Here is a 24159-nt window from a genome sequence, read left to right as displayed (position 1 = left end):
CCTTTCCCTCACAACCTCTCCAGCATAAGCTGTCATCAGTGTTTTTTGATCTTGGCCATTCTTACAGATATAAGATGGAATCTCAGAGTTGTTTTGATTTGAATTTCTCTGATGACTATGGATGTTGAACATTTTCTTAAGTGTCTTTCAGCCATTTTAGATTCCTCTGTTGAGAGCTCTCTGTTGAGGTCTGTACTCCATTTTTTTTTATTGGATTATGTGATCTTTTCGTGTCCAATTTCTTGAGTTCTTTGTATATTTTGGAGATCAGACCTCTGTCTGATATGGGGTGAAGATCTTTTCCTATTCTGTAGGGTTTTGTTTTGTCTCGTTGACCATGTCCTTTGCTTTACAGAAGCTTCTCAGTTTCAGGAGGTCCCATTTATTAATGTTCCTCTCAGTCAGACAATGTCTTATCAAGTTGTTCTCTCCAGCTCTGAGCAATGACCCTTGGGTTAAACATGAAAGGAATGCTTGACGAATGACCGAGGAAAGCTTCTGAAGGGGGGGGGGGGTCTAAGTTACTGATTCTGACTCAGTTTCCTTGGTTGTAAAATGAATTCCTGGGATATACATTCTGTTATTTCTAAGAAAGACGTCTTACCTGAAGACATTTTTGATCCTTCATGAGATGAGATGAATCCCTTCCTGATATCACTGTAGTAAAGCTCTCAATGAAACAGGGCAGTGGTGGTGCACACCCTTAATCCAAGCACTTGGGAGGCAGAGGCAGGTGGATCTCTGTGAGTTCAAGGTCAGCCTGGTCTGTCCAGTGAGTTCCAGGACAGCAAGGGCTAAGAAACCCTGTCTGTCTCTAAAAAGAAAAGAAAACAAAACAAAACCAAACAAAAACAAAAAATGTCACACAATGATTTAAGTTTGATTGTGCCTACAGTGACAGAGTGGAGTGAATTACACTGCCCCTGCCCCCCAACATTCATGGACTCTGTGACAGAAAAATCCTGTTAACTGGATTCCCGTGACCTTGAGGGCTGTGTTAGAGCCACTGGGTGTGTAGCTCCCTTCAAGGAAGGATTTGTGCACTCTGGATGCTTCTGCTTTTCCCTTGTTTACCATTAGGATATTTCCTTTTCCATGGGGATTTTCTGGAAAAGCCACACAACCACTTCAGAAAACCATCCTGTTGTTGAACGACAGGGATAACTTCTGCTCGTTGGCAGTCAGAGCAACTCTTATCCATCTATGAAGAGAGAGGGCTAGGCCACTCAGTTGGCCAAGGCCAAAGGGAAAGTCCAGGCACCTCTGATGATGCCAGAGCGACAGCACAGGGCCTCGCAGGGAGCTGCCCATCAGGCAGAGTTTCACGGAGGGCTTGCTGGAGCTACACGGGGGAAAGAAAGGTGCTCTGTGGGCTAAGGGACGGGAGGGGCTACAAAATTCTGCATCCTGCCAGCCCTGCCTTTCCAGGTCGCTTCCAAAAGACACATATACTAGGCAATCTAGTGCTCTTTGGTGTTCTGATAATCCTTCAAGGTGCACAGGGTGGGACTCCAGGTAGAATACAGACCTATCTCTCAGCAATTTCCCTAGTCCCTTCAAGGCTCAGGAAAATGAAATCAAAATACAAGCTAGGCGTGACAGTCCCTATCTGTGATGCCAACACTCTGGAGGCAGGAGGACAATGGTGAGGTCAAGACCAGCAGGGCCTGTCTCAAAAAGAAAAAGAAAAAAGTTAAAATTTAAAGCAAGAAAAGGAAGAGTGCAGTGGTGGCTCATGTCTGTAATGCCAGCACTTGGGAGGCAGAGGCAGGCAGATCTCTGTGAGTTCAAGGGCAGTTGGAATTCCACAACGAGATTCTACCTCAAAACAAAGAAACACTATAAATAAGTAATAAAAGCAAGGAAGAAAATAAAACAGCAACAACCCAGAAATCACAGTTATGAGCCATTGTTCTGGTCGGATAAACACAGGCAGGTAATAGTGCTTGAGGTTTTTGAACTTCTAATGCATTCACATTAGATTCACATTATAATTCACATCTTATAAATGCTGCCAATGGATCCATCCTGTGTGTTGGTGGGGCTAATGCCTGTGTTCCATTCTGCATTCCGAGACACAGCCTATGTGTTTCTGAACTTGGCACTCTGCTCTATAGATCCCTTAGTGACACTATTTGCTATGAGTTGGAGGCCATTCAGGTCTACAAAGCAAGTTCCAGGACAGCCAGGACCATTACACAGAGAGACCCTGTCTCGAAACCACGCCCCCCCAAAAAGATCCAGCTCCTTAGCAAGTCCAGAACCTGTCGCTTCAATGGCCTACCCCTAAATATGGCGTCCCCTCCTGTCTCCAGGTCATTTGTTCTCCTTAGGAGCCGTCAGAATGGCAGCTGCGCCGACATCTGGCTGCATTTATGTTATACTTTAAACGTTGCTTTCGGGGTGGTGGTGGCTAGGAAAGTACTTGATGTGCAAGCATGAGGTCCTGAGTTCGGATCCTCAGCACCCACATAAAAGTGGGCAATTACTTGGGGGAGGGGCGGTGGCGCACATCTTTAATCCCAGAACTTGGGGCAGAGGCAGGTGGATCTCTGTGAGTTTAAGGCCAGCCTGGTCTACAGAACAACCAGGACTACTATACAAAAACCCTTTACCTCCAAAAAAAAGAAAGAAAGGAAGGAAGGAAGGAAGGAAGGAAGGAAGGAAGGAAGGAAGGAAGGAAGGAAGGAAGGAAGGAAAGTAGGAAGGAAGAAAAGAAAAGGCTGGATGATTTCCATATGTGATTGTTACTCTAATGCTGGGGCCTAGAATGAGACAGGAGGATCCCAGAGACTTCCTGACAATCAATCTAAGCAAAAGGAAACCCTGCCTCAAAAAGAAAGCAGAGGGAAGACCGGAGCGATGGCCCCTTGGTGGTGAAGGGCTGGAGCAATGGCTTCTTGGTTCACATCACCAACTCTTCTTGCAAAGGATCTGCAGTCAGTTCCCAGCTGCCACAACCAGATCTAGGGGATCCAGCGCTTTCTGGCTTCCACAGGCACATACTTGGCGTGTGCACATAAACTCACGTAGGCATCCAGTGTTCACAAAAAAATAAATCTTTAAAAATAAATAAGGTGGACGTGCCTAGAGAAAGACACAGTGGTGTCTTCTGGCATCCACTCACACACGCATGTGCACAAACACTCCACACCCAGATAGACGAAAAGAAATTAAATGCCACCCATACCCACGTGCTCTTCCTGTGGCTTTTCTTCGCCCTAGGTAAAGCGGAGGTGCCCTAGGGAGCAACTCCCCACTCAGCTTTGCCCTCCTGGTGACTTTTAGGTGTGTTCTACAAGGACTCCTGTCACCTCCCCAATGCCAACTCTGAGCAGCTGCTTCCTGGGACCATCTAAATGAGCCAGGGCACTGCAGTCCTTGTTCCCAGGCCTTCTTCTAGGAATTCCAAACCAGCAACCCCTTTCTCCCTGGCTTGGCCCTTACGTCATTTATTTCCTGAGCTTCTCCTTCTGGAAGGTTCTGCAAACTTTGCCTTTTCTGTGACGTCATATCCCACCCGTCGAGTTCCACCATCCTTGGCACGAGGGCTTCCTCCCCCTGAGGTCCTGGGCCTTCACACAGCCTTCTACCTGCAATCGTATGTGGGCATGTTTTACTTTGCCCTCACTAGAAACTATGACTTACTCGTCTTTGTAAACCAAAGCCTCAGCAGGATGCTTTATACAGAGTAGAAGCCCAACAAATATTTGATGAATGAATAAATGAGTCCTCAAGCATCACCGATTTCCTGCGTCACTCTATGCTCACAGAACGCAGTCAGAAGCCTTCTTCCTGACCCACAGTCCTGGGCCCAGGGCATTCGTGGGACCCTCCCCTTCCTTGCTGGGTTGGTCTCCTGGCTGCCTTGCCCAGGAATCCAGGAAGTAAATTGCAAGGGTGTGAAAGAAGCTACGCCTGAGGGCTAGCATAAACAGTGGGCCCATGTTGTGAAAATGACTGTAGATAAGACTCAGGCATCTAAAGGCCTCAGTCCTCAAAGGGAGCTGCTCTATTTGTAGTTTCTATCACTGGGTGGTGGTAAAACCCAAACTTGGTATCAGCTGAGGCTGGGTAAATAGCCCCAAGGATCCCGTAGAGGCATCCAAAGCCGGAGGTTCACACACCCGTTTCAGCTGACTTTCTGAACTCGGCCTTGGGGATGTTTTAAATGTTTGCTGCCAAGGGAGACCTGATGCCCTCTGAAGACTTTCAGCAGTAGGAACGGATGGCATAGGACCATCCCTGCAACAGGAGACTTCAAACAAACAAACAAAACCATGCCTCCCGAGCCTGGAGAAGGAAAGTGGACCTTCCCTGCTGGGCAGAAAGGGAGATGAACAAACAGCCCAAAGCATATGAAATGGGGAGCCAGCAGGACAAAGTGACCAGAGTTCAGCCATGCTGGTTGTGGGGGCAATAATGCAGAGTGTAGCAAGGCAAATACTTAGGTAAGGGGACAGGGAGTTGGCATTAGGGGCTGTCATGTGACAAGCAGGTGGCACCCACAAACCAACTCTTTGAGCTCTTGGAGTTATCCTACAGATGAAAAAAATAAAGAGACTCAGAGAGGTTAAATGACCCATCCCAGGCCTCCCTGCTAATAAGGAATGAAACCTAGGTCAAAATAATTCATATGCAATTCAATACAAAGCACATGACACCACTCACGGTTTGATTTAGGTCACGTGTCCAAAGTCCTAACTCAACACTGGGCACATGTTTTTTTCTCCCTTTGCTTTTGTAAGCGCTCTGCCCTTGAGTGCATTGGATGGTAGACACTACAACTGTAGGGGAGGGAGTTGACAGAGCAGGGTATTGTTGGGTGGGAGAGTGTGCCCACCTTGCTTGTTTGGGGCCTTGGCTTCCTGTCCCAGAATCACACATGCACGCAAGAATAGACTTTTGACTCAACTTTTGGGAAATCTCCAAAAAGAAGAGAGGAAGTGGGGGCAGGGTAAGGATGACTGCCCTTCTACACTTGGTTAGGACCAGAAAGACCCAGTGAGAGGCAGGGAGGGTGACGCACTACCCTACTTTCGGTTCTGAAGTCTGAAGCAGGAAGGCTTAGCTGTGTCACGAGAAAGCCTCTTACTGCTGTCCCAAGAGCCAAACAGAAACGTGGGAGGAGAGTCCTGTCTGGAAAGCAGCGAGTTTCCAAAGAGGCCTTGTTACTCGGTCGTAGGACTGTGCAGTTTCAAGGGTAGCGTTATGTGGCCTGCTGATGTTAATACCGATTAGTGAGACCCAATCTCAAACAAACAAGAAGAAAGGGTTGGAGGTATAGCACAGTTGGCAAAATGCTTGTCCTGGGTTCAATCCCTGCATAAACCGGACATGGCATCCCATGGCTGTAATCTTAGCACTTCAGAAGCAGAGGCAGGAGGATCAGGAATTCATGTTTGCAGCTAACCTGGGATCTAGAAGAAAAAGTAAAAGTGACATTGTAATCCTTGTATTTATCCCATTGGATCTGAACCAGATGTAGCTAATGACACTGGGCTTCCCAGAGAACTTTGTGTGCCAGGCACTGAGTTGGGCTCTTAGCATACGATCTGTAGATTCATCTCCAATATTGTGAATCATAGTTGGCAATTCCCTTCTTACAGATGGGAACATTGAGACTGAGCAATTTGAAGGTCCACCAGGAAGACCAGAGCGGCAGCTTCATCCAACTTGGTATACATTCCCCCCACCACTACCCCCACGATGGGATCTCATACAACGCAGGCTGGCCTCAAACTTGATAAATAACTGAGGCTGGATTTGAACTCTGCTCCCATCTCACCATAAAACCACTGGGATTACAGATGTGTGCTGTTATACGGGCTTTATCTGAGCTCTAGGGAGGATCAGTCCCAAGTTAGAGGCCATCTTGGTCTACACAGTGAGGTCTAGGTCAGCCAGGGCTCTGTAGTGAGACCCTTTCTCACCCTCTTCCCTGCAAAATGTGAGCGTGACTAAGGAAAATATGTATAATTTTCTTTGACTGCTTAAGCAGGGTCTACGTGATGGTTCGAGGCTACTCTGATGCTGGCGGTGACCCACACCAGTTTCCATCATAGACGGTCTGTGTTTTAGGATTTATAAAGTGTTTATTGCCATGTGGTGGTGCTGTACACCTTTAATCCCAGCACTTGGGAGGCAGAGGCAAGCAGATCTCTGTGAGTTTGAGGCCAGACTGATCTACAAGAGCTAGTTCCAGGACAGCCAGGGCTGTTCCAAAGAGAAACTGTCTATGAGCAGAAACGCACATATATGAGAAAGAGCAGAGAGAAAATAAAGAAATCCCTTTGAACAATTTTGTCACTAAGAGTGCCATCTGGGTAAACTCATCAGAACGCCAGAACATTCCCAGAGATTAGCAGCTGGCAAATTGAACTTCAGAAAACAGAGCAATGCCCTGGCTTACCCATCAGTGGGATCTGGGCTGGGCTGTAGTCAGAAACACATAAACTGTGAACTGTCCTGATGAGTCATCAAGGCTGAAAAAGAATCCTTCTGCCCTCACCCCCTTTTAGTTAATTTTTGAGGCACAGCCCTGGCTGGCCTGGAACTCACAGAGATCCTCCTGCCTCTGCCTCCCGAGTGCTGGGATTAAAGGCGTGCACCACCACCACCCGGCAAAACGTATTTTTTTTAATTACACACACACACACACACAAATAAGGAAGCCAGTACTCAGTGGGTAATGGCCTCCTTATTTGGCTGCTGCCAAGCCTGATGACCTGAGCTCATTCCCTGGTTTCCATACGGTGAAGGAAATACAGTGAGTTTGAAGCCAGCCTGGACTACAAAGGATCCTGTCTAAAAACAAAACAAGGGTGTGGGAAGCCTGAGTCAAGCAGGTGGTCCAGACAGCCTGGGAGGTGTGGTCTCCCTGCTAATAAGGAATGAAACCTAGGGTTCCCATTGATTACTCCAATTTTTATTTGCTTATGGTTTGGGGATGAACTGACTCCAGGGCCTTGGGTTGAATTTTTACTCTCAACCTACTTACTCAAATTTCTTAAGATTCCTTGTGAAAAAAAAAAAAAAATCTGGCTCTAAGCTAGTGAACTGTGCCAGAGAGTTTTATATCAACCTGACACAAGCTAAAGCCATCTGAGAGAAGGGATCCTCAATTTAAAAAAATTCCTTCATAAGATCAGGTTGTGGGCAAGTCTGTAAGCATTTTCTTATTTAGTGAATAATGGGGAAGGGCCCAGCCTATTGTGGGTGGTGCCAACTCTGGGCTGGTGGTCCTGGGTTCTATAGGAACCAGGCTGAGTAAGACTTGGGGAGCAAGCCAGTAAACAGCACCCCTCCATGCCATGTTTGAGTTCCTGCCTTGATGTTCTTCAGTGATGGATGTGGAAGTATAAGCAGGATTCAGTCTTTCCTTCCCAACTTGCCTTTTGGTCACGGAATTTCATCAAAGCAACAGAAGCCCTAACTAAGACAGGAATAGAGGCTAGTGGTAGAGCTCTTGCCTGGCATTCATAGGGCCCTAGATTTTATCTTGGGACACACAAATGGCATGTGATATCTACATGCTAAAGCAAAACTGATTTCAGACACACTGAGGGAGAAAGGCAGGATTGGGAAAAACCCTCTGATACTTTTCAAGGCAGTTAGAGGCAGAGAGATCCTCAGCCATTCTTAACCCTTTCCTTCTTTACGGGTAGAGGATGTAGCTCCATAGAGTGTCCTTGCTGGCCACGTGCACAGCCCTGGGTTCGAGAAGTGGACATCAGATCTCCTGGAACTAGAGTTACAAGCTGTTGTGAGTCACCCTGTGGGGGCTGGGAATTAACGATGAGCCCTCTGCAGGGGCAGCAAGTGCTCTTAATTGTTGAGTGACCCCCTCCAGCACTAAGCAACTTTTTGTTTGTTTTTCCCAAGGCAGGGTTTCTCTGTGTAGCCCTGGCTGTCCTGGTACTCACACTGTAGACCAAGCTGGCCTCGAACTTAGAGATCTGCCTGCCTCTGCCTCCCCAGTGCTGGGATTAAAGACATGCACCACCCTCTCTCAGCAGTAATTTGTAGTATGTATATTTCATTACCAAAAGGGGAGAGAGAGAGAAAGAGAGAGAGAGAGAGAGAGAGAGAGAGAGAGAGAGAGAGAGAGAGAGAGAGAGATGGACACCTAAAAGCCTACTGCAGTTGACAGAGAATATTGGTACAACGTTTTCGAACACCTCGGTGTGTTTGGGTCTAGAGTAAATATTTGACGCTAGTTTAAAGAAACATTTATTGTGTACCTATTGGATATAATACAGGATACAGTGGACTACATCAAGGAGCTTGGCTGGGCCATAGCTTGTGGCATGTGAAAGGTGGGGTTTGATGTCCATCAGTAGAGGAAAAAAAAGAAACCCAAGTGGAGCAAAACCTCAGGTTTGTCTTCAGCTGATATGGTGGTCTACATTTTACAGCAGGAATTCCATTTCTTTCCTTTTCCCTTTCCCGCTCTTTCCCTTCTTTCTTTCTCTTCTTATGTTTTATGCCTGTTTATTTGGGTTTTTTTTTTTGAAACAGTCTTTCTGTATAGCCAAGTCTGACTCTGAACATAGTGATCCTCCTGCCTCAGCTCTTTAGAGCTAGGATTACAGGCACATGCCACCATGTCTGGTCTATCCTGATGGTTTTACATCTATGTGACCTGAACCACAGTGAGGTTAAGTTAGCCTCATTCACAGCGAGGCTCCCTGATTCCAAAGTTTCTGCTTGTGATGGCCTTGGGACAGAGTTAGATAAGTTCCCTGTTTATTAAACAATGATCAAATCTCACTGAGAGAAAGTCACAAGACAAGGTTAGGGTAGGAATCCTCTAGAATGCAGCCCCACCCACTCCCAACAGCTCCAGGCAGGTTCCACCTGCTCCTAGCCAGTCAGTACAACTAATTTTTTTTCTGACTTTCTATTTCCTCCTTCTTAAACAGAAACTGCCCGCTACCCAATCTGTAGCAAATGAAGATATAAGAGATAGTGTGTGGACCTTCTTCTTTCCTCCTCTTCATTCTCCTTCTGGTTTCTCCTTCCTGGAACTTGCTAAGTAGACCAGACTGATCTTGAACTCATGAAGATCTGCCTCACAAATTATGGGATAAAAGGCATACTATTTTTTTTTTAATTTAAGCTTTTAAAATGTTTTATCTTGGGTTGGAGAAATGGCTCAGAGGTTAAAAGTATTGACTGTTCCTCCAGAGGTCCTGAGTTCAATTTCCAGCAACTCCATGCTGACTCCCAGCCATCTGTAATGAAATCTGATGCCCTCTTCTGACTGCAGGAAAGCATGCAGACAGAGCACTGTAGATATAACAAATAAAATAAATCTTAAAAAAATTTTATTTATATGTATGAGTATTTGCCTGCATGCATGCCTGGTGTCTGTGACAGCCAAAATAGGGTGCCAGACCCCTGGAATTTAGACTGTGAGTTGTCACATGGGTGGTAGGAACCAAACCCAGGCCTGCAAAATTAAGGGCTCCTAACCCCTGGCCCGTATTACTAACCCCTCTAACACTTTCTTTTTTCTTTTTTTTATTTTTTTTCTAGACAGGATTTCCTCTGACTGTCCTGTAACCTGCTTATATCACTTTATGTGTTTGAGTGTTTTGCCTGTCCCTTTAAGAGAAAAGCCCCGCCCACTCACTCCACCCCCATCTCCCCCCCCCCATAGGCAGCTCTTCCTCTGCTTCCAGTCCGAGCTTTTTCCTTTCCATTTCTCTCTGAAAGAGGCAGCTTCTGCCTCTCTCCCTTCTCCCCACTTCTCCCTTCCCCCTCTCTGTTTCTCTCTCTGTTTTTCTCTCTCTCTCTGCCCCTCTCTGCTCTTCTCTCTTCTTTCCTTCCCCCTTTCCCTTGCCCCTCCATAACCCACTAAATAGATATCCAACCTCACTCTGCGTGGCGTGTGCCTATTCATGTCTCTGTCTCACCCACCACATGGCTCCCTGCCTGGGACGGTTGCCTTCTTGCCCTGCCGTGGTCTCAGAACCCACTGCCCACTGCAGCCACTCAGGGAACAGTGCCATTTTTTTTGCCATAACTTCTAGTTCCTTGGAATGTTATTGCTAATAATTGTGAGTTGCCAAGTAAGAATCAGTCCAGGTCCTCTGGAAGAGAAGTAGGGGCTCATAATCATTAAGTCATCTCTCCAGTCCCTCACTTTTTCTTAATAAATCTACATTATTTAAAAAACAACAACAAAATATATGGTGGGTCCACTCTTTTAATCCCAGCACTTGAAAGTCAGAGACAGGCAGATCTCTGAGATTGAGGCTAGCCTGGTCTACATACTGAGTTCCAGATTTGCCAGCCAGGATTACATTGTTGCGATCCTGTCTTTCAACAAAGAAATAAACAAACAAACACAATAACAAAAATCACTATTTTTTCCATTCAAGAAAGTAAAAAAAAAAAAAGATAAAGAATATATGAAAAGGTTATTTTCCTTTTTTGTTTTTGTTTTCGTTTGTGTTTTTGAGACAGGGTTTCTCTGTGTAGCTTTGGGTCTGTCCTGGAACTCGCTCTTGTAGACCAGGTAGACCAGGCTGGCCTTGAGCTCACTATGTAGCTCAGGCTAGTGTCAAACTCTTGGCAGTCCTCTTGTTTTAGCCCCCTGAGTGCCGGGATTACAGGTCTGTGCCACCATGTATGACTAAAACTTTTATTTGCCACAGAAGAAATAGGAATTGGAACGATAAATTAGTTCCCCAAATTGTTGATTTTTTTTCTTTCTTTTAAATATTTTCTTGATTTTTGTTTGTTTGTGAGACAGGATCTTGCTAGCCTATCTAAACCAAAGCGGCTTAGAACTTACTGTGAAGCCCAACCTGGTCTGAAATTCACCGTCTCCCGCCTCTTCCTCTCAAGCACTGGAATTCCTGCCTTGGATTACCACGTCCTGCTGTCTACAGTTTTTCAGTAGTGGCTCCAAAGAGCTGGGAAACGTACGCCTGACACCTGCTCTCACCCCACTTGACCTCAGCCACAAACCATACGTGCAATCACCATGGTGTTGAGCATCGGCATTTGGCCAAACTGCCAGAATTCCCATACAACTTTTTTTTTTTTTTTTTGTAGAGTAGAATCAGAAATGATGCGAAGCTCTGTGTGTTGATGTCTCCACATCTAAAATGAGAATGTCAGGGTTGAGAACCTCAGTTAGTAAAGTGGTCGACTTCCATGCACAACACCCTGGGCGTGATACCCAGCAACACATCGTGAGGCATGGTGGCAAAAAGATGGTACGCCATTCAGTACTGGGGAGATAGAAGTTAAAGGGTTAGAAGATCAGGGCCATTGTAAACCACACAGTGAATTTAATACCAGTCTGAGCTGCATAAGATCCTGTCTGGAAAAATAAGATAAAACAAAACAGAGGGGGTTGGAGAGAGGGCTCAGAAGTGAAGAGCATTTGCTGCTCTTCCTGAGGACCAGACTTCAGTTCCAGCACCATCTCCATCATTTGCCCTTTCTGAGGACCAGACATCAGTTCCAGCGCCATCTTCATCACTTGCTGCTTTCCATTCCTCATTTATAAAATCAGACACTTGGGGGAGATAACCTATAGAATACTGGGCGTGGCCTTCTCTTTCGGCAAGAGAATAATGGATGGCTAGAATCAGCACTGTCACACAAGAAGCGACACTTGATGACAACCCTGAGCTCTATATGAAAGCGTGTTCCTGCTGAGCTTCTTTCCCCAGACTATGCAGTGGTCATGTGCCAGAACTCCTTGCGCTGGATCTTTTTTGGGGGTGGGGGTGGTGAATTTCATTGTCTCTTGACTGGATTGAGACCTCATGTCCTGGTTAGCCTTAACTGCTATCTTCTCACAGCCTAGAGTCACAGGAGAGGAAAGCCTTGATTGAGAATTGCAGAGTTCAGCTTAGCCTATGTGCACGTCTTTAGGGAACTGTTTCACCAATTGATGCAGGAGGACACAGTCCACTGCGGGTGACATCGTTCCCTGATCAGGTGGTTGTAGGCTATAAAAAGGAAGATAGTTGAGACTGAGCATGAGCAAGCCAGAGATTGAGCTGGCAATCAGTGTTCCTCCGTGGTTTCTGCTATGCTTCCTTGGCTATGAATTCCCTGATCTGAAGTGATAATACTGAATAAGATCCCAAGCAGCTGTGCCTTCCGATTCCTGCCCTGACTCCTTCAGTGGCGGACTGTGACTTGGAAGTGTAAGTCAAATAAACCTATTCTTCCCTTCCATTACTTTTTGGTCTGGGTGTTTTACAGCAGCAACAGAGGGAAGCCAGAGCCCCGTGGAAACATCCCTGTAGGCATGTCTATGGGGGCATTTCCAGAAGGTTTAACTGAGCATGGAGGTCACACCCTTAATGTAGGTGACACCATCCTATGGGTTGGGGACCTGGGACAGAGCGAAAAGGAGAAAGAAAGCTGCACACTAGCGTTCATCTGCCTCTGCTTCCCAGCTTCAGAAACAATGCAACCAATGCCTTGTGTCCCTGCCACCGTGCCCGTCCCACCATGATGGGCTGGCTCTGCCCACAAGGTGTGAGCAGAACTAAACCTTCCTCCTTCTGTTCTTGTCAGATATTTTATCACAGGAGTGAGAAGAGCACCTAACATGCTGGGTCTCACTGCTTTTTTTCCAGGTGACCTGAAGCTTGCTATGTAGCCCAGGAGGATCCCAAACTTGCCATTCTGTTCTTTGGAATTATACACTTATTTAGTGGCATACCTGGTTGGTATTAACTCTGACAGACTATGAATAGCTGGTTCTTACACTTTGCAAGAATTTGATGAGCCAGTAATCAAACACAGTAATTACGAAAATACAATTATGTAAACTTGAATTCGATAAATTACATTTAAAATAAAGTGGAAAATAGTTCATTGTTTTCGCTCCCGAGTATTATACCGCAGCCATCTGTTTTCCATGGTATTTTAGTGGTGGGAATAGCGTGACATGGTGTACCAGGAGGAGGGTGAGGAGCCTAGAATCGGCCATGTGCGAGAGCAGAGTAATAGTTTCACTACAGAAGTCCACAAGCAATACAAAAACCAGCTTCTCCATCCTCTCCAAGCTGTTGGTTAAATGTTCACCAGCACGCTACCAGCTAAGACGGCATGTGCCAGCCCCACAGGGCTCTTGAATGAAATCCCTTTTGCCCTCCAACAGAAGAACACACAATTCTCATCTCATTGCGCTGCAGTCGCTGCAGCTGACCCACAAAGTAGACCCCTCCTTCTCTAGACACGGCCTTCTTCTCTATTTCCTTAGCCCAAATAAAATAAATAACTCCCAGTGCTTGGCCGGTAGCCAAAGACCTCTCAGGTTCAATTCTTCATCTTCTGCTTGCGAGAGTTAATTACAGTGAGGGGCATGCGAAGCAAGAGCTCTTTGTGCTCGGGGTGAAATAATGGCTTAGTCACCCCTGAGACAACAAAGGCTCCGGACTTCAGCTCAGCACAGCGAGCACAAATCCCAATCTCGTAGCATGTGACTTTCCTTTTCAAATGAATCAGACTTTATGAATTGACTTCTCGTTTCCCTCCCTTCCCCCTCTAGCGCAGTCGCGCGGTTAATGTATTTTCTGCCTCTCTCGTTGAGTTAAGTCACCAATACTTTTTGTTTGCGTGTTTCCTCCAGTAAGGAAGCCGGGGTCCCTGCTCTACACACTCGCTGATTGTATGGCATACATTTGCCTCTATTTTTGTTTAGAGAACAAAAGAAACCACTCCTGAAACACAGAACTGAGCCCTGGCTTGGAAAAGGAGTCTTTTCTCCCCAGGTTTCTGGGGCAAAGGCAGTGAGCCCAGCAAGCCAGTCTCACAAGCCAAGGGACTGGGGGGACTTGAACTGCTCAGCAGACCACCACAGTTACCTAGGGTCTAAGGAATCCATGCTTGGCTTAATTCGATCTGGAGACACACATCTGTCGTAATAGTGCTTGGGTTACAGGTCAAAACCTTGTGTCAAACCAAAAGCTGGGCCTGACTGCTGTTACTTGGGAGGCTGAGGTAGGATGACTGAAATTTCAAGGTCTGTCTGGGCTACAGAGCAAGATGTGTTTCAAAATGATAACAACAACGGCAGCAGCGGTAATAATACCCTTCATCATGACATTGTCATACATGTACAGAATGTGTTTTGATCATATTCAGCCCATCACTCTCTCTTGACCCTTCTGCTCTCGTTCATCTCCTTTAAGCAACTGCAGAAGCAAGAATTCAGAAAACCTGATCAAAGAGTCCTCTCTAGCCATCCCTCCCTAATGCCCACATTTTATATAGAGTTTGATGATGAAAGCCAGGAAGTCAACACAGATGCAAGTTTATTAGGTGAACTCTAAACTTTACTTGATTCTCATCAGTTTCTGCTACTGCCCATGATCCCACACTGGTTCTTACACTGTATCTAGCTATTGCATCAGCCTGTTCATTGGCTTCATAACCATGACACTCAACAGCCCATTGTGGGTTTTTTGTTTTTTGTTTTGTTTTGTCTTTTCAAGACAGGGTTTCTTTGTAGTTCTGGATCCTGTCCTGGAACTTGCTCTTATAAACCAGGTTAGCCTCAACTCACAGAGATCCTCCTGCTTCTGCCTCCCAAGTGCTGGGATTAAAGACATGCGCCACCACGGCATGGCTCCATTGTTTTATAGAAGTCTCACAGTTGTGGTGGGGGGGAGTCTGGTACTTATCACTAGACTGAAACGCACCATCCTGGCGGAAGTACCAGTTAAGCAAGTGAGATTGAGTTTGGGAACATCATTTAGGGATAAGTATGGTAGTTTGAATGAGACTGGCCCTCATAGACTCATATGTTTGAATACTGGGTCTCCTGATGGTAGAACTGTTTGGGAAGGATTAGGAGGTGTGGTCTTATTGGAGGAGGTGTGTCACTAGGGAAGGGCTTTGAGATTTCAAAAGACTCATGCTATTCCCAGTGTGTGTCTCTCTCTGTCTTGTGTACCTGGATTAAGATATGAGCTCTGAGATGCTTCTCCAGCTGCCTGTTGCCAACTCCTTTTTTTCTGCCATCACAGACTTTAACTTTCTGGAATGGTAAGCTCAATTAAGTACTTTCTTTGTGAAATTGTCTTATCATAGCAATAGAATAATAACTAAGATAATAAGCTAGTTGTCACTATCTCATTGTGATGGTTTAAATGAGAATGGCTTCCATAGACTCACACATTTGAATCTTTGCTCCTTAGGTGATGGAATTATTTAGGAAGCATTAGGAGATGTGACCTTGTTGGAGGAGGCAGGTCACTGAGGGCTGGCTTTGAGGTTTCAAAAGCCCATGCCCAGTTTGGTGTCATGGCACATGTCTTTAATCCTAGCACTTGAGAGGCAGAGGCAGGTGGATCTCTGTAAGCTGGAGGTCAGCCTGGTCTACAGAGTGAGTTCCAGGACAGTTAAGACTGTTACACAGAGAAACCCTGTCTTGAAAAAAAAAACCAAACCAACAAACAAACAAAACCCATGCCTTTTAGCTCTCTGCTTCCTGTTTGTGAATCTAGATGTAAGCTTTAAACTAAGCTACTGCTCCACCGCCATGCCTGTCTGCTGTCATGCTCCCCATCATGATGGTCATGGCGGCTAACCTTCTGGAATCATAGGTCCCAAGCTAAACTAAAGACCTTCTTTCTTAAATAGCCTTGGTAATGGTGAGCTGTCATGACAACAGAAAAGTAACTAAGACACTTATTAATGATGATATTTGTATTGATTACTTAGTTCACATTTCTTATTGCTAGTAAGATTAAAGGTTCTTTTGGCATAAGCAAACCTCTGTATGATAGTCTAGATTTATGTATGTCCTATGAAATATTTGTTACTGAAAAGCCAGCTTTAAATGTCCTTTTGTTTTATATTTTTAATTCCCCCTCCGTGTGTGTGTGTGTGTGTGTGTGTGTGTGTGTGTGTGTGTGTGTGTGTTTGCACATGAGCTGGAGCTATAGGTAGTTGTGAGCAACAGGACATGGATGCTGGGAACTGAACTCAGGTCCTCTGGAAGAAGCAGCAAGCACTCTTAACTGCTAAACCATCTGTTCAGTCCTATTTATTAGCATCTTTATTTTTTGAGATAGGGTCTTCCTATGTAGCCTGTCTGTCCTGGAACTCACTATGTAGACCAGGCTAGCCTCAAACTCACAGAGATCCCCCTACCTCTGCCTCCTAAGTGTTGGGATTAAAGGTGTGTATCACTAAGCCCAGAACTCCTATATATGTTTTTTTTTTAATTTTGCTTTTTTTGTTTTGTTTGGTTTTGGTTTTTTGAGACAAGGTTTCTCTGTGTAACAACTCTGACTGTCCTAGAACTCACTTAATAGGTCAGGCTGGCCTCGAACTCACAGAGATCCACCTGGCTCTGCCTCCTGAGTGCTGGGATTAAAGGCATGCGCCACCACCGCCCGGCTTTTTTGTTTTACTTTTTTGAGATATGGTCTCACTGTGTAGATTTGACTGGCTTGTAATATGATATGTAGGTCAGGCTGGTCTTGAAGTCATGGAGATCTGCCTGCTTCTGCTTCCTGAGTGTTGAAATAAAGGCATTAAAGATATGCAACTCTGTTCCTGGCCATTTTATATAGTTTTTTAAACAAACATACAGCATATACGTATATAATAAAATAAATATTTATTTAAAATAAAAATTTATATTTCAAATATTTTATGTTTTAGTATTGTGTGTATGATGTGTGTGTGTGTGTGTGTGTGAGAGAGAGAGAGAGAGAGAGAGAGAGAGAGAATACAAGCATGCACACATCAGCATTTATGTAGAAGTCACGGAGACAACTTTGGAATCAGTTGTCTCCTTACACTTTTACATGCATTTGGGGGGTCAAATTGAGGTCATCAGTCTTGCCTTATGAAGGCTTTACCAACCAAACCATCTTGCCAGCTCCATGCTTTTCCCAGTGTGCTTCATTGTTTGAATTATTGTAAGAGAGACATTGCTAGTTTAAATTCAATTGGAGGTTTGGGGATTGAAGAGATGGCTCAGTGCTTGCTGCTCTTCCAGAGGACCGGAATTCAGCTTCTAGTGCCCATATCTGGCTGCTCCCATTCATCAATACCTCGGGTGTCAGGTGACCTGATGCCCTTTTCTGGCTTCCATCCACTTCTACATGGCATGCACATGCTCACATGGGCACCTGAGCACATGCAGCATGAATAAATATTGAAGGAAACCTTTAGAGGGTCAGACATGTAACACACACCTTTAATCCCAGCACTTGGGAGGCATAAGTGGGCAGGTCTCTGTGTGTCTGAGGCCAGCCTGGTCTACATAGCCAGTTCCCAGCCATCTCGGATTACACAGTGAGACCCTGCATCAAAAACAAGAACAGAAACAGACAACAAAATCCACAAACAAATAAAAAGAAGAGGATTTTGCAAATAAGCAAACTGAGGCTCTGGAGTATGCCCTCTTCTTTGGTACTGAAATCATATGTAGGGCTGGGTACTTGCTAGCAGGCACTGTGCCACTGAGTCTCATTTCAAGTCTTAGGAATGTTTTGTTATGTATGTGCCCGTGTCTCATACATAGCAAGAGGCAATGTCAAAACATGATGCCAGGTCTATGAAAATCCATGCCTTCCTCTCACCAGAAATGCTATTTAGTTTTCTCTTCCTAACCAAAAGGGTTTCTGAAGAGGGTCAGACCTGGATGTGGTGCTGTGTGCCTGTCATTTCAGCCCTCAGCAGTTGAGGCAGGAAGATGGTGAGTTCAAAGATAGCCTGAGCTACAAAGAGACCCTATCTCATTTAAAAATCACCACCACCATTACCACCACCACCACTAAAAAACCCAATGTGCTGGCACACATCTCTGTTCCCAGTATTAAGGAGTCAGATATCCATGAGTTCCAGCTAGCCAGGACTCCATAATGAGATTTTTTTTTTTTGTCTCAAAAAAAGTGCAGATGGGGGTGGAGGGGATGAGCTAGAGAGGTGGCTCAGTGGTTAAGAGCACCAACTGCTCTTGCAGAGGACCTGGCTTCAGTTCCCAGCATGCACATCATACAGCTCACAACTACCTATGACCCCAGTTCCAGGGGAGCTAACACCCTCTGCCCTCCAAGAGCACCTGCACATGCGTGGTGCACACCAACACATACATATACACGATAAGTAAATACTCCTTTAAAGACTGGCAGAGCACGAGACTGCCGTTAGTTCTCAATTTACTACGGCTTTAGGCAAATTACGGGCACCTGCTCTTCCCCAGGGCCTGTAAAATGTGATGCAGGCAATTAACAATGGAGAGCAATCATTATGAAAACTAATTAGTTGCTTCGAAGTGCTCTGAGCCCCAGCATTAGGGTTTGGATGGGGACCGTTCTCCAGGTGATGGAGGAGAGTTATCTGTCTATGTTACTTTCATTGGCTAATTAATAAAGAAAACTGCCTTGGCCCTTTAAGAGAACAGAAAATTAGGTAGGCGGAGTAGACAGAACAGAATGCTGGGTAGCAGGGTTGGGGAGACGCTTCAGGCAGTCGCCATAGTGAGTCTCCATGCTTCTCCTCTCCGAGATGGATGTAGGTTAAGATCTTTCCTGGTAAGCCACACCTCGTGGTGCTACACAGATTACTAAATATGGGTTAAAGGAAGATGTGAGAATTAGCCAATAAGAGGCTGAAACTATGGGCCAGGCAGTGTTTTAAAAGAATACAGTTTCCATGTAATTATTTTGGGTAAAGCTAGCCGGGTGGCGGGACACAGCCCGCTGCTCCTTCAACAGATTGGCTGCTCCTTCAACAGATTGGCGCTCCAACGTGGTTACTAAATCCACTTAAAAACCTGAGAGGGCTTTAAATAAAGGAGAGAGAGAGTTTAACACCGCTTTTTGCTGTTTGCCTGGACGTGCTGTAGAGATTTCCTGTTTCAGCAATAGCGGCAGAGAAAAAGCTGAGTCATTTTAAAATGCAGCTTCCTGCGCTGTGCCGCCATCGCGAACTCTGGCTTTAAAGCATTTCAGTGGCTTTTATGGGCCTGGATATTTGTGTTCCCGCTTGGGATCGGAAGGAGAGTGTGCTGAGACCGGGCCAATGGCTCAGCACTCCCCGCCTGCACCTGGGCAGATGGCAGAATCAGGCTTAGGCAGACGGAAGAGCATGACGGATTCCTGCCACAATACAGAGAGATGTGTCCAGGGTGCGCGGTGCTCTGCATGTCAGATTTGATTGTAACTTGGATGAAAAGAGTTTCTGTGCTGCATGCTCAGTCTCAGAGTTAAAGTGCTGAGTGCGGCTCCTACCTGGCAGCCCCAGAGCTGGTAGAAAATGGTACATCCTCCATTTTGAAATTGGAGAGAGGTGGAGCCAACATCCAGAACAGCCCGGGCGGCTCTGCAGCTCAGAGGTGCAACCAATTCAGAGTCACAAGCGGCTTCACCATGTTGGACTGGGCGGGGCAAGCACACGGTACCTGTTTTTGACCTAGGAATGTCACAGCTTAGAGTCTTAAGCGCTTAGCAATGTAAAGGCTCAAATCAAACATGTTTCTCGACAGTAAAAAAATTACAGATTCACAATAGGACAGATTCAGACATAGAAGACCCCCATATGGGTCACAATGTTGGATGAATGTACGTAGGCTTGAGAGAGAGAAAAAGAATATAGAGAATGAAGTTAATCCCTTTAAAAAAAAAAGGGGTAAAGTCTTTAAAGAGACAGAATAAAGTAAAGTGATGGAGTAAAAATAAGCCACGTAAAAATGGAAAATTCACAGAGTCTGGATTGTGTATTTTATTGTGTTTTCTTTGAAATTTTTGACTGTAAAGGAGCTAAATACAAAGAGACATTTCATTATATGGGCTGCCAGGCTAGACCAGAATGGACATCTTAACGCTATGACTTCAGAATTTGGATCTAAGAACATGATGCTTTGGAAAAGAGGGTCTTCTTTTGTTTCACAGAGGATGACACACTGTGGATTGCTTCTATCCCAATATGGTATGATAGACCTCGCCCTCCTGAAAGGTTGCTGTAAACACCCTCAAAAAATTACTTCACTCAACTGCCGACGGAGAGGAACCTGGCACACAGGTTACACCATGAAAGACCTAAAAAACAGCGCCCCCATTCAGCAGGAAGCAGTTTGGAGAGAAATAACTGCGCCCATTTTCCCAAATATTGTTTATAAATGTTCTTTTACATTTAAAGGGGGATATGATATAAAGATGAATAATTTGCAATGGTATGGATTTTAAGGTCAATTTGTTATATGTATATGTATTTCTGATCTTGATTAAGCTATTTTGATTGTGTAGTTCATTTTAAAAACTGTAATGTATAATTAGGAAATATAGGTTGTTAATGGATAATCATCGATAATAGTCAAGCTTGCAGTCATGTTAGTTAGATTTTCTAGATATATAGAGATATACTTTAGTTAAATAGGCATTCTTCATATCTTTCAATAGTCAAACTTGTAGTCATGTTAGTTAGATTTTCTAGATGTGCATAGATATAGTTCAGATAGGCATTCTTCATATCTTTCAAAGACTGCAGAATATGGCATTTAATGTTTTAATAACTTAGGGTTTTTCATGACAATGAGACACATCTGCTCCTGGCAGCACCAATCTACTTCGAGAGGAAGATGGGCATCGAAGAGGCTACTTATGGAGTTTGTTAGCCATTTGGACAAGAAAATGCTCTTGCCTGGACTGTTGCATAAACTGGACACAAAGAACCCGTAGAAAGAGGACTGCTGAACTTGCCTAAAGGTGAGATGGCCTTTTGGGGGGGTCCTGATTCATGAAAGAGTCTGCGAGACGTTCTGCAGGACACAGCAGAAAGTGACTGAACTGTCTTTGGAATTTCCTGCTTCATGGAAATGTCTGCTGGACACCATGGGCCTGAAGGCTGAAGATGGATGCCCGAACGGTACAGAGGAACTTTGGGTGACTGTCCAGGCAGCGAGTTGTCTCTGTCATTTCTAGAGTTTGAAAGTTGCATATGACTTGTTTACTTAGGTAATATTATATCCTTCTGGAGTCTTTGATGGAGTTGAAGAATAAATAGATAGTTATAGCTTTCCTTAGTTATGATAAAAGATAAAATAGATCTAAATATTGTAACTGTAATACTTGCTTGATAACTGTTTTGTTACATGTAATTTTGCTATGTTAAAGTTGAAGCCTTTCTTTTTGTTTAAACAGAAAAAGGGGAAATGATGGAGGAGAGTTATCTGTCTATGTTACTTTCATTGGTTAATTAATAAAGAAAACTGCCTTGGCCCTTTAAGAGAACAGAAAATTAGGTAGGCGGAGTAGACAGAACAGAATGCTGGGTAGCAGGGTTGGGGAGACGCTTCAGGCAGTCGCCATAGTGAGTCTCCATGCTTCTCCTCTCCGAGATGGATGTAGGTTAAGATCTCTCCTGGTAAGCCACACCTCGTGGTGCTACACAGATTACTAAATATGGGTTAAAGGAAGATGTGAGAATTAGCCAATAAGAGGCTGAAACTATGGGCCAGGCAGTGTTTTAAAAGAATACAGTTTCCATGTAATTATTTTGGGTAAAGCTAGCCGGGTGGCAGGACACAGCCCGCTGCTCCTTCAACAGATTGGCTGCTTCTTCAACATCCAGGGCTCCCACGCAGAAGCCTTAGTCGGATACAGCAGGTTCAGAGGTCCATGGGAGGTTGAGCAGATTCAGGGCTCTGCATCAAGGTTTGATGGGCTACTGGGAAGAACTAGAAATTTAGAAGGTGGAGCCGAATTGATAAGAATGGGTCCTGGAGGGCATGCCCTTAGGGATGACCTGTTGCTTCCAACACCACCACGACTGCTTCTTTGTCATCTTCTTTGGTTTTTCAAGACAGGGTTTTTCTAGATCAGGCTAGCCCCAGACTCACAGAGCTCTAGCCTCTGCCTCCTGAGTGCTGGGATTAAAGGTGTGCACCACCCACCACCCGACTTGCTTATTTGTTTTTGTCTTTTTCCTGTTTATTTTATGTGTGTGTGCTTGCCTGTTTCCTCAGTGGCTAACCCCACCTGACCTTGCCAGGAGCTGCAGCACATTGGTCTTTCCTACCCAGAGACCTTAATAGCTGTCCATGCTCACCCTTCCCTTTGCCGGGATTGGTCTGTGCATAGCTGGCTTTGTCTCCTCGTCTAAGGACCAGTTTGAAATGCCGCAGGAAGGTCTACAGGACTACTGTACTACAGGAGTGTTCCAGCACATCTGGCTGCAGGGTTCCTTCCTTCTTTTGATTCTTACAGCATTGGAGGTCAAACCTGGGGTCTTGAGCACCTATGCAAGCAGCCAACCATGGAGCTACAGCCCCTGCCTATGAGTCCCATCCATCTTCTCCTCCCTCCCCCGCTCTGCCACCCGTGGCTTGGTCTCCCTTCTTCATTTTGTTTAGACAGAGTTTTGTTAGATAGCCCAAAGTGACCTTAAACTCACAGTTCTCACGCTTCTATCTCCTCCACACTAGGACTACAAATCTCCTTCCCGGCGCTGGAGAGATGGCTCAGCGGTGAAGAGCTCTTTCAGAGGACCTGAGTTCAATCCCCAGCACCCACAGAGCAGCCCACAACTGTCTGTGACTCCAGTTCCAGGGAATCTGACAACCCAAGACTGACATACAAGGAGGCAAATACCAACGCACATAAAAAATAAATTGATAAATTTGAAAACAACAACAAAAACAAGTCTCCTTCTCTACCTCCCTCATTCCCTTCCTTCCTTCCTTCCTTCTTTCCTTCCTTCCTTCCTTCCTTCCTTCCTTCCTTCCTTCCTTCCTTCCTTCCTTCCTTCCTTCCTTTGAGACAAGGTCTCACCCTGTTGCCCTTGCTGGCCTGGAACTCACTATGTAGCCAAACCTGACTTCAAACTCATTGCAATCCTGCCTCACCTCCTAAGGACTAGGCTTACAGGTGTGTGCCACCATACCTAGTTCATATTTTTATGATATCACAATACCTAGCTGATCTTGGTTTATTTTATTTTTTAGTTTATGGTCTCTTTGAATGTAGGAGGTGTGCTCCCAGCAAATGGTAACAGAAAGTGCTCTGAACTGAGTGCCCAGCGTCTACTTGGAGCCAGGATAGCGACTGAGCTGAGCCGAGGCCTGGGGCCATGTCTGGGTCCGCGGTCTAGCTGCAGCTGGAGTGGGCATTGAAGTCTGCAGCCCAGGTTGCCTTTAGCACCCACACGGAGGCCCAGGGTCTGGGCTGCAGCCTGTGGCCTTGGAGTCTGAGGCCCAGACTGTAGCAGGGGCCAAACACATCCGAGTAGCCTGTGCTGCCATCTCAGACCATGGTGTCATTTGGGCCCAGGCTGCTGTCAAGGATCACGTCTGGGTCTATGCCCCTATAGCAGCCAGATGAGGATGCCCAGGGTCAGATCAACCACCTGCGTCCAGGTTAGTGCCCGAGGGCCATGATGCAGCTAGGGCCACACAGGTCTGAGTGGCTTTTGCTGCTATCCAATGCCATGGCGATGTCCAGGCCGGAACTGCAGTTAAGGGCCATGTCTGGACGTGGGTGACCTGAGGCTGGTCCCACAAGGGGCCACGGCAGGTGACCCGAGGCTGTGGCGGTTAGGAGACAGACAGATACACGGTACAGAGAGAGCTTGGGTATAGAGTTTATTTAGTGGGTATTAAGAATGGTATAAGCTTGACACTGAAGCAAGGGAGCTGGCCCCGACCCTCACAGGAGAGCTGGCCCCTACAACAGGAGAGATGGCCCTGACCCTCACAGGAGAACTGGCCCCTACAACAGGAGAGATGGCCCCACCCCTCACCACAGGTAGGGGTGAACTGACCCTGAGGGCTTGGGCCTAGGGGAGCTGACTCTGCACCTTCACTGAGGTGGGTGGCTCCAGGAGTCTGGGATGACCAGCTCAGTTACCACCCAGGCCCTCCCTAACATCTACCCCATCTAGGACCTGCTGGAGCTTGTGAAGGGACTGGTCCTGTGGAATAAAACCCAGAGGATCTCCATCCATGACTCCAGTCTGCCAAAGATGTTCCAGAGGAGTTCCTATGAGGACCCAGGGATGATGGTGTACCAGAAACCAGAGCCCTTAAACCAGACCCGTGACTCATTGCCATGAACACTTGTTAGTAAAGCTGATTGAACAAAAGGGTTTATACTATGTGACACACTAGATGCCACCCGGAAGAATGAAGAGGTGTTGGGGGTGGGGGGCAAAGAGGTTTGG

General features: G+C 45.7%; 1 long non-coding RNA gene across 1 annotated transcript in view; it reads left to right on the top strand.

Moving 5' to 3' along the window:
* Positions 1 to 22587, top strand: part of LOC119807580 — a 36598-nt gene extending 14011 nt beyond the window's left edge. Inside the window, exon 3 of the long non-coding RNA XR_005284318.1 lies at positions 22427 to 22587. This is a non-coding gene — a long non-coding RNA (uncharacterized LOC119807580). The remainder of the gene's footprint in view (positions 1 to 22426) is intronic.
* The last annotated feature ends 1572 nt before the right edge of the window (positions 22588 to 24159 follow it).

This window comes from Arvicola amphibius, chromosome 1 (assembly GCF_903992535.2).
Source record: "Arvicola amphibius chromosome 1, mArvAmp1.2, whole genome shotgun sequence".
Lineage (NCBI taxonomy): Eukaryota > Metazoa > Chordata > Mammalia > Rodentia > Cricetidae > Arvicola > Arvicola amphibius.
Note: the sequence above shows the minus strand (reverse complement) of the source record. Positions and strands in the feature narration are given on the sequence as shown.